Source organism: Nicotiana tomentosiformis, unplaced genomic scaffold, assembly GCF_000390325.3.
Source record: "Nicotiana tomentosiformis unplaced genomic scaffold, ASM39032v3 Un00443, whole genome shotgun sequence".
In the NCBI taxonomy this organism is placed as follows: domain Eukaryota; kingdom Viridiplantae; phylum Streptophyta; class Magnoliopsida; order Solanales; family Solanaceae; genus Nicotiana; species Nicotiana tomentosiformis.
The window spans coordinates 2,048-15,450 of record NW_027175002.1 but is presented as its reverse complement, the minus strand read 5'-3'; the positions used below and the strand labels follow the sequence as shown (position 1 = coordinate 15,450).

At 35.7% G+C, this 13,403-nt stretch overlaps 1 long non-coding RNA gene across 1 annotated transcript; it reads left to right on the top strand.

Annotated features, from left to right (window-relative positions):
* Positions 1-473: 473 nt before the first annotated feature.
* Positions 474-1,683, top strand: LOC138904113 (uncharacterized). The gene is made up of 2 exons (XR_011413351.1): positions 474-759; positions 1,423-1,683. It is a non-coding gene; the product is annotated as an uncharacterized lncRNA (long non-coding RNA).
* Positions 1,684-13,403: the final 11,720 nt, after the last annotated feature.

The following is a 13,403-nucleotide window of genomic DNA, read 5'->3' as shown; positions in this document are numbered from 1 at the left end:
TGAGAGGGTAAGCAAAACGAAGAAAATGAAGTTCGTCGAAGTTTGATATTTTGGGATAAACTACGGCCCGAGCTAAAATACCCGATATTTATGGACTAGTGTCATACAAGGTACCACATGGCCATGATAGTAAGGTGTATAAAGTATGCTAAAAGTGAGTAGTATTTTAAGTAATTTGAGATAATTCCTAATTATGTGAATTATTGGTTAGTGGAAGATTAATAAGTTAATTAAGGATTTGTGGATAAGCTTAATTAAGTTATTGGATAATCTTTATAAAGCCAAAAACGTGGTAGCCCACAAAGACATGGATTGTGACTCTTAAGTCCATAAAATAGGTGGCAAATTTGGAGGATTTTGTGGCTTAAACATCACAAAAGGGTGGGCCCCACAAATCTCAAAGATAAGAGATTAATATACTACATAAGTTAAGAGGGAAATACATAAGCTTGAAGCTTACGGATGAAAGCAAAGATCATATTCTTCAAAACGTGAGCCACATATCTTTTTTTAAGAAAGAGTCACTCACATATCCACTCTTAAAGAAAGGTCTTATATCAGAATGTTAGGCAACGAATATTCACGCAAGAATTCAAGAATTCAAGCAAGAAGTTCCTTAAGTCTCTTAGCAACGTGACTCTAAAGAAGCCCGGTATAATCTTTCTCAAGAATATCATACGAATTTTTTCCTACTTTGATCCGCCATTACATGTTGTCGCAAGACACGTGTTAGAGGAATTATCAAGAGAATCGGTCCAGGTATGTTAAGGCTATCCTTTTTTTTCCTTTTGGCATGATCCATATGATACAAACGAAACGAGTAAATGCACAACTTCCATAAATGACTCTATTCATAGAAATGCTAGCGATGCTTATGTTCTTGATTCCCCATGTGTCCTATTATTCTATCATCTATTCATGGGTCTCAGAAAATATGTAAGTTGATAAAGTTTACTTCATGATATTAATCAAACACTCTGAAAGATTTTATTGACGTACTTCTCATGTATTGCATTCATTTACATTGACCCATGACCAGATGGCGTTATATATGCGTATATATGTATATTATATGTATATAGGATATGGAAAAAGGTTACAATGTTATATACGCACCACCACCTGATCAGCTGGTATACGTTGATGATTTGCCCACAATGGCCGAAATGATATAATGGGATACCCTCAGAGGCTTGATGATATTATGAATGCATATACCCATGCTTGGTATGACATTTATACGCATATGCATGACATTGTAAATATTAATGATTTACAGAGTTATTCAGACATACATGTCAAGTCTTTTACTCTATGTTTTTCTCATGCCTATGGTTTACTGATTTTCATTCCTTACATACTCGGTACATTATTTGTACTGACGTCCCTTTTGCCTGGAAACGCTGCGTTTCATGCCCGCAGGTCCCGATAGACAGGTCGAGAGTCCTCCAAGTAGGCTATCAGCTCAGCGGAAGATGCTGGTGCGCTCCATTTGCTCCGGAGTTTCTATTTGGTCAGTATGATTAGGACATGTGTTGATTGGTATGGCAGGGCTCTGTCCCAACCTTTATGATATTTATGTACTCTTAGAGGCATGTAGACAGATAGCATGTATACAGATACTTGTACGGCCTTGTCGGACTATGTTTTAAGTATATAATGGATCACATTGGTCTTATAGGCTCGTATGTCTTATGTATAAGTTGGTATTTTATGTTATATTCAACTTATCTCAAGACAACCTTTCCAGCTCGGTTATCGATGATAGTATGATACAAAGAGATACGTTATGTTGGTACTCGATTGAGTAAGGTACCGGGTACCCGTCGCGGCCCATCGGTTTGGGTCATGACAGAAGAATCAACCACTCCTTTTCCCATACCCCTCACAGTACTTCGAGCACCCTCACTCTCCTTTTCTTTTCTCTTTTCATTTTTACCACCAACCTTTCCAGACTCAGTAGTTTCAACACCTGCCACAGTTCCTACTAGAACAACCCTAGTTTTTAGATTTGTAGCAACCTCAGATATGATTTCAGGAGTAACTTTAGGGCCAGATGTTACCTATTCTATCTCAGAAGAAACCATTTCTTTCCCCTCAGTAGCAGACTTGAATAATTATTCAGATTTCTGGGGTTCTTCTTCCCTACCCACTTTTAATTTTTCATTTATTTCCTTGATTTGTCCTCTACCCGTAACAACCTTGGGAGCAAGCATCTTGACTCTGCTTTTTTTAGAGGTGGGCATGGTTGAAGGTGTGATAGATGGTATAGGTGTGATTTCTTTAGGTGGTGATGAGGGATTCTCAGAAGGGTTTGTCATTTCTGTATTTGGGAATTTTGAAAACTGGGTTTGTGTGAGCTTGGAAGATGATAGAAGAGAGAAATTCTTGACCGCTTGAGAATTGAGAAGTGAGGAAGAAACTGAGGCTTAATCAATTTAAAGTGGAAGTCTTTAATTGGGTAACAACAGCCTTTACAGAAGTCTAATCAAACTAAAATTCAGTTTGAAAAGACATTGAAGAGTGTCCCTAGAATCTAGGCACTTAATGTGGTTTGGACTATGTTTTAATGAAATCGGTCTATTTCGTAACTGATAAGATCGAGGGGTTTAGGATTGAACGGGACTCTCCTTTTGATCAAAATTCAAATATAATTATTCCAAATTATGCAGAGCGGAGAATGTCACACCCCTTTTTTTACCTCACTAACCCCTCTTTAAAAGAATAAAAAGATTTTAAAGCTCAAAGGGTTTCAATTTGAAAACTGACAAATATTGTGTTTCAAAGGATTTTCAGAGTCTCCACTTGACATTTAGTTTAAGTGTGCTAAGTCACCATTTTTTTTAAGAATGATTTTTCCTTTTAAAACACATTTAGACTCCAAAACTAGTTTGCACCATAGATCCAAGTAAGGGGGTTCATTTGACTCGGGGAGAAGGTGTTAGGCACTCCCCAAGTCCTGTAACTAGTACGACTGCATACTTGATCAGATTGGCTTTTACGATTATTCTGATTGAGGTAGAGACACACAAAAGTGAAAATAAAAACAAAAGAAGCTCGAGGTCGTCCCCACCTAATAAAAGAAAAATAAGAGAAAAGCAAAGAAAATACTAAAAGAAAATATAATAAAAATTCTAATCTATCCTACACTGTTTCCTTCACGATGCTCGTCACGGCCTCCAAATACAAGTACTACGGGGCATTCCTCAGATAAATAATAAACTAAAGGGACGACTTCTCACCTAAGATAAAAGAAAAGACCTAAAGTTTGCCTACCCAAGTGTGATCGGCTTAAACATGCTACTAGCGAATAATATAATAAAATAAATAAATAAATAAATAACTAAATAAAACAAAAACTCTAAATAATGCTCATGTTTTTTTTTTTACTTTTTACTTTTTATTTATTTAGACCGAGCTCAATTCCTAAGCATGCAAGTCAAGGTTAATAGCTAACGGGCTCGATCTTCCCACTTCCCAAGACCCAATATCATTTAACAAAATGTGCGGAAGGCAAATAATCATTCAATCACAACATTTACCCAAATCACATGAAACTAGCAAGCAAATAAAATAAAATAAAGGAAAGATAAAAAAATAAAATAAGACTAAATAATGAAAGGCAGATTATAAGTATGATAAGAGCTATGTTAAAATCCCAATTGTGCCATTTAACCCACTAATATCATCTCTTAATTCAAAAACCCCAAACAAGACAAAGTACCCTTTCACTGAGGTAATAGTCTTTCACAATTTATCATCCATTTTTAAAACAAACGATACACTCCGCTACAATTCATAGGAGAACAAAGTGCATAATTCTCCACGACTCATATTCATTACACTAGAGTTAAAATAGAGATACGTTTCATGAAAAATCCATTTACACTAACCAACGATGCCATTAACATACTATTTTCACATAATAAATAATTTCTAAACTATTCACATGCCATTTTCACAAAATAGATTAACCTTTTATTCAAACAAGATCCAATTTCAAACTTAATGTCTCCAACATAATTGGCATGAACTTAAATAATCAGAATGTTCCAAGTTTAATCACAGTTCATTCAAAACTCAAGATTAACATCACATGGATTAACTTTTTTTTATCAATTTGAGAACATAAAATTTAAAACCAATAGCACTGCCTCGTGAGGATTTTATAGCAAGAGACATTTGAGGCCAACTAGGAATATCACTCATGAATTCCAACAGAACATGAAACTGAAACAATCCAAACAAACCTGATAGTTTAATTAAGATTCATGCTGAAAAAGACAAGGAAGATCAGTACAGAAAACATCAAGCAAACCATGAAGCCAAGCCATGAACTCTATAGTTCATTCGGAATTAACAACCTTAACTGAATTCATTTCATGTTCATCCCCCTTTTTTAACAAACTTAACCGAGTTTTAAACCATTAAACTCATTTCAAACCAAAGTTCTTATCATACTTATAATCAAACCCAACAGTAAGATAAACAGAAAGGAAATGGACCTGAAATCGCTTTTGATATATTCAAATTTCTGGTGATTACAGTGCGACGAGAACTCGAACCATAAATTACAAACAACAACAGCAAGAATAAGGCAAGAACCGTGAGCTCGAACAACGGACGACAACTCGAATCGGCTTCAAACCTCAACTAACATCCATTTTGTTCTTGAACAAAAATGTAAAAGAAGAACCCAAAATCTTTTTGTATTTTTCGATTATCAAATGAAAACAAAACTGATTTTTTTTCTTTTTTTAATATATGAATCAACTCTAGCAGAAAATCAAAAGAAAATTGGAGGAGAACCTAAAACCCTATCTTTTTCCTCTGCTTTTTTTCCAAATTTTTCTATCCATTCTCCCTCTAAAAAATTATTGTGTGTAATTGTAACTTATCTATTTATTTACTTAGAGAGAGAGAAAATCTCGTGTGGACCCGTGCTTGAAATAAAAATTGTGAACAAAATTGGTGCTCGCTTCTCAATCGTGAGTGTGCACTATATGATGGGAAATTTTTGTGGGTGGTGAGGGCATTAATTGAAATAGGGAGTCCACCTAAAATTTGTTATACAAGAAGACAAAATTCAAAAGTTGTTTATAATAATAAAAATAAAAGTTAAAATAAATTCCCAAAAGGGTTCTATATTGAATTTTTCTAGAGCCTAGAGAAGAACTCATTTCTTTCTTTCCAATATTTGCCTCGTTCTCTTTTTTTTTTCCTTTTAAGGACTAACTTAAAACATAGTTATGTAAATTACTAATTATCTAGGACAATAGGTAATATTAAAAGAGAAAGAAAATAATCATATTAGAAAAATCTAAATTCTACTTAGTATTCGCTAAAGACCTACAACTTAAAAATCACACTAAACTAATTAAAACTATTTTTGTGAAACTTTTCTTACTATCTTTTGTAAAACAAAGTGTCAAAACTATATTAGTATTTTTTTTTTTAATTTTTTGAAAAGTAAGATAAATTAAAAGTAACTATATAAAATACCTATTAGCTAAAATAAAGGAAAATATTTTTGTAATTTTTATTTTAAGAGAAAATAAAGCAAAAAGGTCAAAAATAGGCAAAGTAAAAATATAAGAACTAAAAGAAACATCTAAAGGCTAAAAATGTGTAAATTTTCGGGGAGGGTAAAAAATTACATGTCTACAGCTGCCCCTCTTTGGCTAGAAACACAAAGTATTTTTTAGACAATGAAAAGACAAGACAAGTTTTTGACCCGATCTTTATTTAAAAGAGAATAAAACTAAAAGAAAGGATAATGTGACCGAGCCCTGGTATCTGTGCTGCCTAAATATCTTTGGTTAGAAAGGAATCAGGTAACATGTAGTTCAGAAGTAGTAAAATTGGAGAAGGTTACCGAGGTGGAGAGTCGAGTGAAGTGTAGTAGAGGTTCCGATTCGCGGTTCCTGTCATTACATCAAAAATAAAAATAAAATAAAATAAAAATTACAAGAAAAATTACAAAATCTTATCTACTGTTCTATCTTAAATCTTCTATAGTCTTGTTGTGCATCTCGAACTGTTGACTGGTATTCTTGAGGCGAGCTTCTCCTACTTCTAACTTGAATTGACCCTATTATTCAGGCGGGATCCTACTGTTGATTTGAATTTAAATTTAACTCTGAAATGAATTCCCTCATTCTCCAGGCGGGCGCCTACAACTGACTTGAAATAACTCTGAAGTCAATTCCCTCGTTCTCCAGGTGGGCACCTGCTACTAATGCTGATACTTGAAATAAACTCCGAAATGAATTCCCTCGTTCTCCAGGTGGGCGCCTGCTACTGACTTGAAACTTGAAATGAATTCTGAAATGAATTCCCTCGTTCTCCAGGTGGGCGCCTGCTACTGACTTGAAACTTGAAATAAATTTTCTCATTCTCTAGGTGGGTGCCTGCAATCACAACAAAACAGACAAAACAAAGAAAATTTTCTACCCTAGTTTGTACCAGGAACATTTGTGAGTGTTAGTTGAATCCCATTATCCAAGAGGGTCTTGAAAATTTAAAATTAAGTCCCATTATCCAGGAGGGTCCTGAAAACTTAAAACTAAATCCCATTATCTAGGAGGGTCCTGAAAACTTACAACTAAATCCTATTATCCAGGAGGGTCCTGAAAACTTAAAACTAAATCCCATTATCCAGGAAGGTCTTGAAAACTTAAAAATTAAACCTCATTATCCAGGAGGGTCCTGAAAATTTAAAAGCAAAATCCATTGTCCAAGAGGGTTCTAAAAATTTAAAAGTTAAATTCCATTATCCAGGAGGGTCCTAAAAAACTTGAAATTAAATCTCATTATCGAGGAAGGTCTTGAAAACTTAAAACTAAATCCCATTATACAGGGGAGTCTTGAAAACTTACAACTAAATCCCAATATCCAGGAGGGTCCTGAAAACTTAAAACTAAATCCCATTATCCAGGAGGGTCCTGAAAACCTAAAACTAAATCCCATTATCTATGAGGGTCCTGAAAACTTAAAACTAAATCTCATTATCCAGGAGGGTCCTGAAAATTTAAATATTAAATCCCATTATACATGAGGGTCTTGAAAACTTACAACTAAATCCCAATATCCAGGCGTGTCCTGAAAAGTTAAAACTAAATCCCATTATCCAGGAGGGTCCTGAAAGCTTAAAACTAAATCACATTATCCAGGAGGGTCCTGAAAGGTTAAAACTAAATCCCATTATCCAGGAGGGTCCTGAAAGCCTAAAACTAAATCACATTCTCCAGGAGGGTCCTGAAAGCCTAAAACTAAATCCCATTATCCAGGAGGGTCCTGAAAGCTTAAAACTAAATCCCATTATCCAGGAGGGTCCTGAAAGCCTAAAACTAAATCTCATTATCCAGGAGAGTCCTCCAAGCTTAAAACTAAATCCCATTATCCAGGAGGGTCCTGAAAACTTAAAACTAGATCCAATTATCCAGGAGGGTCCTGAAAATTTAAAATTAAATCCCATTATCCAGGAGGGTCCTGAAAATTTAAAACTAAATTCCATTATCCAGGAGGGTTCTGAATACTTAAAGACTAAATCCCATTATCTAGGAGGGTCCTAAAAACTAAAAACTAAATCCCATTATCCATGAGGGTCCTTAAAATTTAAAACTGAACTTAATTGAAACATGCTTTCCTCGTGGAGGATCCCTGCAGAGCAAACAAAATTTCTTGCCCCTGTTTCAGACAAAGAAAATCTTGTTAGTTTGAAAAGATAGTGGTTAGTTTGTAGCATCGTTGCTGAAGGTGTCCACTTCTGCCGCTGTCATGCTTTATTTGATTAGCTGCTTCGAGCTGGCAAGGACTTGTCTGCCTTTTGACCACACCTTAACTGTAGAATCCTTTGAGTGATTGGATCTCTTACTACTCATTTTTTGCATTGCACTTTGAATTTGACAACTGTTAAACTTTATGTTTTCTCAAAATTCAAGAATCACTTGATCATCTGAACTCAAATTATTGCCACATTGCATCTTCTGAATCATGTCACTTGTGATGTGCTTGGCCAAACATTGCCTTGTTCAATCAAAAAGCTAGTAGTAGAGTTTGAAGTCCTTTCTTTCTTGTTTTAACAAAAACTAACTTGAAAGAGACTCAAATAAATAGAATCAAAAGAACAAAGTGAAGTGATTTTTGGCAAAAGAATAGAAATAGAAGGTTTGAACAAAGATGTCTATTTGGAGAAAAGAGGAAAAGAGACTTATCTGAGTGAAGCAGCTGGCTCCAATGATCAAGACATGCATTTTGGATTGGACAACTTGATCCTCCAAACCAATCACACCTTCAATTTACGTCATTCCTTTACACTTCGAAACTGGGCTTTAATGACTCAATTTTTTGTAAAACCCACAGTTCTTACTCGACTTGTAGTGTCCCGAAGGGTTTTCACCAACAAGCCTCTCTCATATGTTTATCTCTCAACTCACCATCACCTTACGGTGCCCGTGAGGATTTTCACCAATAGGACTCTCTCATTTTATTCATTTATGTTCTCATGAACAAAGTGCCACCCATGATGTAAGAAATCATACCTCTATTTCACGCTTGACTTGGCATCCTCAAAGATTGATCGGAAGGTCTTTCTTTGGACCATAATATGGGCTTTTGGTCAAGGTTAGGAAGAAAGGATAACATGAAGGCTTAAAATAATTTAAGATAAAAGGATTTAGAATTACAACTTTTAGAATCCGATCTTTTGCCGAAACTAAAACTTCTACCCCAGTTTCTTTGAGTCTGGAGAATTTTAGATTTTTATTTTGATGGGACCGAACCTCAAAGTAAGGCTGCCTACGTATCCTTAAAAGGAATCAGGTCGAACGTAGTTCCAACCACGATTCATTTTGTTTTGTTCCTTTTTTCTTTCTTTCTTTCTTTTTCTTTTTCTTCTTCTTCTTCTTCTTCTTCTTCTTCTTCTTCTTCTTATTCTTCTCTTTCTTTTTTCTTTTCTTTTCTATTTTCTAACTCTACTTCTGATTCCAAAAGAGGGGTATGAAAGAAAATAAAATAAGGCTCAAAAGGGGTAACAAAATAGAGATAATATCATTAGAGATTAATGAGTCATTTTAGCACATGGCACAAGAGTATACTGATGAAAGTATGAGACTGAGCAAAATCTAATCTAATTATGTAGAAAATTTACAGATTTTCTAAACCAATTTTTTTTTCATTTTTTTCCGATTATGAATTTGAACTGGTCCTTTTAGGTGATCTTAATCATCTATAATTCTAACATGTTCCTTTCAAAGTGATATCTACTTAGAGTTTTTGTGAAGATGTCAGTTATTTGCTTGTTAGTAGCCCAAAACTCCACAGAAATTAAACCATTTTCATAGTTATCCCTCAAAAAGTGATGCCTCACATCTATGTGCTTAGTCCTTTTGTGATGAACTGGGTTCTTGGTCATACTAATTGCACTAATGTTATCACAAAAGATGGGGATACAACCTACATCAATCCCAAAGTCCATTAATTTTTGTTTGATCCCCAGCAATTGAGCACAGCATGAAGCAGCAGCAACATACTCAGCTTCAGCAGTAGATAAGGCCACATAATTTTGCTTTTTGGTGGCCCAAGACACAAGACATGAGCCAAGAAAGTGTGCCATACCTGAGGTGCTCTTTCTATCCACAGAAAAACCTGCATAATCAATATCAGTATATCCCACTAGATTGAAATTACTACCTTTCGGATACCATAGACACAGGTCAGTGGTGCCTTTTAGGTATGGTATCTCAAGAACCTCTTGACAGCAGTCAAGTGAGACTCCTTTGGATTTGCCTGGAATTTAGCACAAAGGCCTACACTGAAAAAAATGTCAGGTCTGCTAGCAGTGAGATACAATAAAGAGCCAATCATTCCCCTATACAACTTCTGATCAACAGATGAACCAGGTTCATCTATATCCAATTTTGTGGTTGTTGCTACAGGAGTATCAATTTCTTTGGAATCTTCCATTTTAAACCTTTTAAGCAACTCTTTCACATACTTCTACTGAAGGATCATAGTTCCATTTGAGTTCTATTTAATTTGTAAGCCTAAAAAAAAATTAAGCTCACCCATCATACTCATTTCAAATTCACTCCCCATTAGTTTAGCAAATTCTTTACTTAACTTATCAGTAGTTGCTCCAAAGATTATATCATCAACGTATATCTGAACTACCAAGAGATCTTTACCTTTTTCTTTCAAGAATAAAGTATAGTCAATTTTACCTCTCTTGTAGCCATGCTCAAGCAAAAATTTTGATAATATTTCATACCATGCACTTGGAGCCTGCTTGAGCCCATAAAGTGCTTTGTCAAGCTTGTACACATGATCAGGACATTCCTTGCTTTCAAAGCCTGGAGGTTGCTTGACAAACACTTTTTCCTTTAGATAGCCATTGAGGAAGGCACTCTTGACATCCATCTGATGGAGAGTGAATTCCATGTAAGCAGCAAAGGCTATAAGGAGTCTAATTGCTTCCAATCTTGCAACTGGAGAAAAAGTCTCATCATAGTCTATGCCCTCCTCTTGACTATATCCTTGAACCACCAATCGTGCCTTGTTCCTTGTAACTGTTCTATCTTCATCAAGTTTGTTTCTGAAGACCCATTTAGTGCCAATTACTGATCTGTCCTTGGGTCTTGGTACAAATGCCAAACTTGACTTCTCTCAAATTGGTTGAGTTCATCTTGCATTGCATTCACCCAATCTGTAACCTGCAAAGCCTCATCAACATTTTTAGGTTCAATAAAAGATAGAAAAGCACAAAGATTCTTCAAAGAAGATTCAGTTTTGATTCCAGAGGTTGGATTAGTAATTATGTTCTCAATGGGAAGAGAGATTTGGTACTTATAAGGTTTCACAACCAGCTGGTTTCCCTTAGATGTTCCTTCAGTGTTTTGTTGCTGAGGAACAGGTTCATGGACAAGTTCCCTCAGGGTTTGAGGATCAGTTCTTCTTTGTTCAGGACCCCATGTCAGGTTGCCCTAGGTAGAAGGACCCATTCCATCACCTGTTCCTTCCTTTGGTGAAGCTTCAGTTTGGGCTGTGGTGTCATTTGAGTTTCTAACCAGCCCAATTGCTTCATCTTCATGTTCCTGTCTCTCAGAAAGAATATTAGTTTTATCAAAAACTACATGTACACTTTCTTCTATACACATAGTTCTTTTGTTATAAATCTTGTAATCTTTACTATGTGAAGAATATCCCAAGAATACTCTCTCATCACTTCTGGGATCAAACTTACCTAGAGAGTCTTTACCATTATTGTGTATAAAGCACTTGCATCCAAATGCCCTAAGATGGGATATATTTGGCTTTCTCCCTTTAAGTAACTCATAGAGAGTCTTTTTTACAAGAGGTCTAGTCATGCACCTATTTATCATGTGACATGTAGTGTTCACAGATTCTGCCCAGAAACTATGAGGCAGTTTACTAGAAAGAAGCATAGTCCTAGACATATCTTCAAGTGTCCTATTCTTTCTTTCAACTACTCCATTTTGTTGTGGAGTCCTAGGAGCAGAAAAGTGATCTATGCCACGTTCATCACAAAATTCAGCAAATTTAGCATTCTCAAATTCAGTACCATGATCAGACCTAATTGATGCAAGTTGATTACCTAGTTGTTTCTGAGTTTTTCTAACAAACGAAGTGAACATGTCAAATGCTTCATCTTTAGATGTTAAAAACAATGTCCAAGTAAACCTAGAGTAATCATCAACAAGCATCATCACATATCTCTTACCACCTCTGCTTAATGTTCTCATTGGTCCACAAAGATCCATATGGACCAGTTCCATCGTCCTGGTGGTGCTTACCCTTTATTGCTTTTAAAAGAGGATCTTACCTGCTTCCCCCTTGAACAAGCCTCACAAACCTTATCTTCCTTGAACTTAATGTTAGGCAGTCCTATCACCAAGTCCTTGGAGACAAGTTTGTTGAGTTGACTTAGACTGGCATGTCCAAGTCTCTTGTGCCAAAGGAGGGGATCATTATCCAACACACTCAATCAAGTGAGTTCATTTTCTGAAGGTGTGGACAGATCTACAACATATATGTTGTTCACTCTTTTTCTCTGCAAAACTATCTTGTCAGTGATAAGATTAATCACAAAGCATTTGGTAGATGTGAATGCTACCATGTTATCTCTATCACACAATTATGATACACTTATTAGAGTGTACTTTAGTCCATTTATCAAGTAGACGTTCTCAATAAAATGGGAATCATTCTTACCTACCTTTCTGACCCCAATGATCTCACCTTTCTTCCCATTTTCAAAGGAGACATTACCTCTTTTAAGGTCTTCAAGTAAAAGGAACTGGTTCTTGTTTCCTGTCATGTGCTTTGAGTAGCCACTATCCATGTACCATATTTGACTTCTCTCTTCCACTTAGACCTGCAAAAAGAAATCAGAGGTTAGTCTTAGGAACCCAAACTAGTTTGGGTCCCTTTCTATAGGCAAAAGGATAAATTAAATTCTTTTTAGCCCAACTTGGTGGCCTATTTTTTTCTTGAACAAATTCTTTGTTCTTTTGACTTGCCTTTTCTTTTGCAGTGCATTCACTTTTATAGTGATCTATTTTACCACAATGTGTGCAAACCTTGTTCTCAGGAAGTGTGAGGTACTTGCTTTTGGGATCCCATTTAGGTGCCAGGTTCTCAAAGCCAAGTCCTCTTCTGTTGCTACTATGATGTTCCTGTAGCCATGAAAGTGCATCGAAAGACCTGTTCTATTTACAAGTTCTGTCTAGCTCATGCTTGACCTTACTTAAATCCTCCTTTAGGATTCTTACCTGCTCATCCCTTTTATACAACTCATCTTTCATTTTTCCTATATTTTCTTCGAGAGTGAGTTGTGTGTAATTAGCTCTCTTTTTACCTGTTCCTAATTTCAGTTTTAGATTTTCAGATCTAAGCTCTAGAACAATTGAGTCAAGTGCATGAACCTGGTTCTTCAAAACAGTATTTTCACTTACAGTTTCACTAACCCTAAGTTCCAGATTTTTATACTTAGCCTTCAAAATCACACATTCTTTAGACAACTATTCCTTTTCATTGTTTACATCCTCAGATTCATCAATTAGTTCTAGAAGTAACTCAGATAACCTTTCTTTAGACATCAATTTAATCTTGTCTTTGAGATGAATTACACTTACCTCAGTTTCTTCATCAGATTCTCTAATGGCCATAAGTGCTTGTTCATCCCCGTCATCACCATCTGAGCTTTCTCCCCAAGCAGCGACCATAGCCTTGGTTGATCCTTTGCTTTTCTTGGGTTGAACCTATTTTTTCTTCATGTTCCTTCGTTTAGCTCTTTCCTTCTTCAATTCAATTTCCCATTGGGGACAGTTTTTGATGTGGTGATCAGTCTTTCCACACTTGTAGCATCCATTATTGGTTTGCTT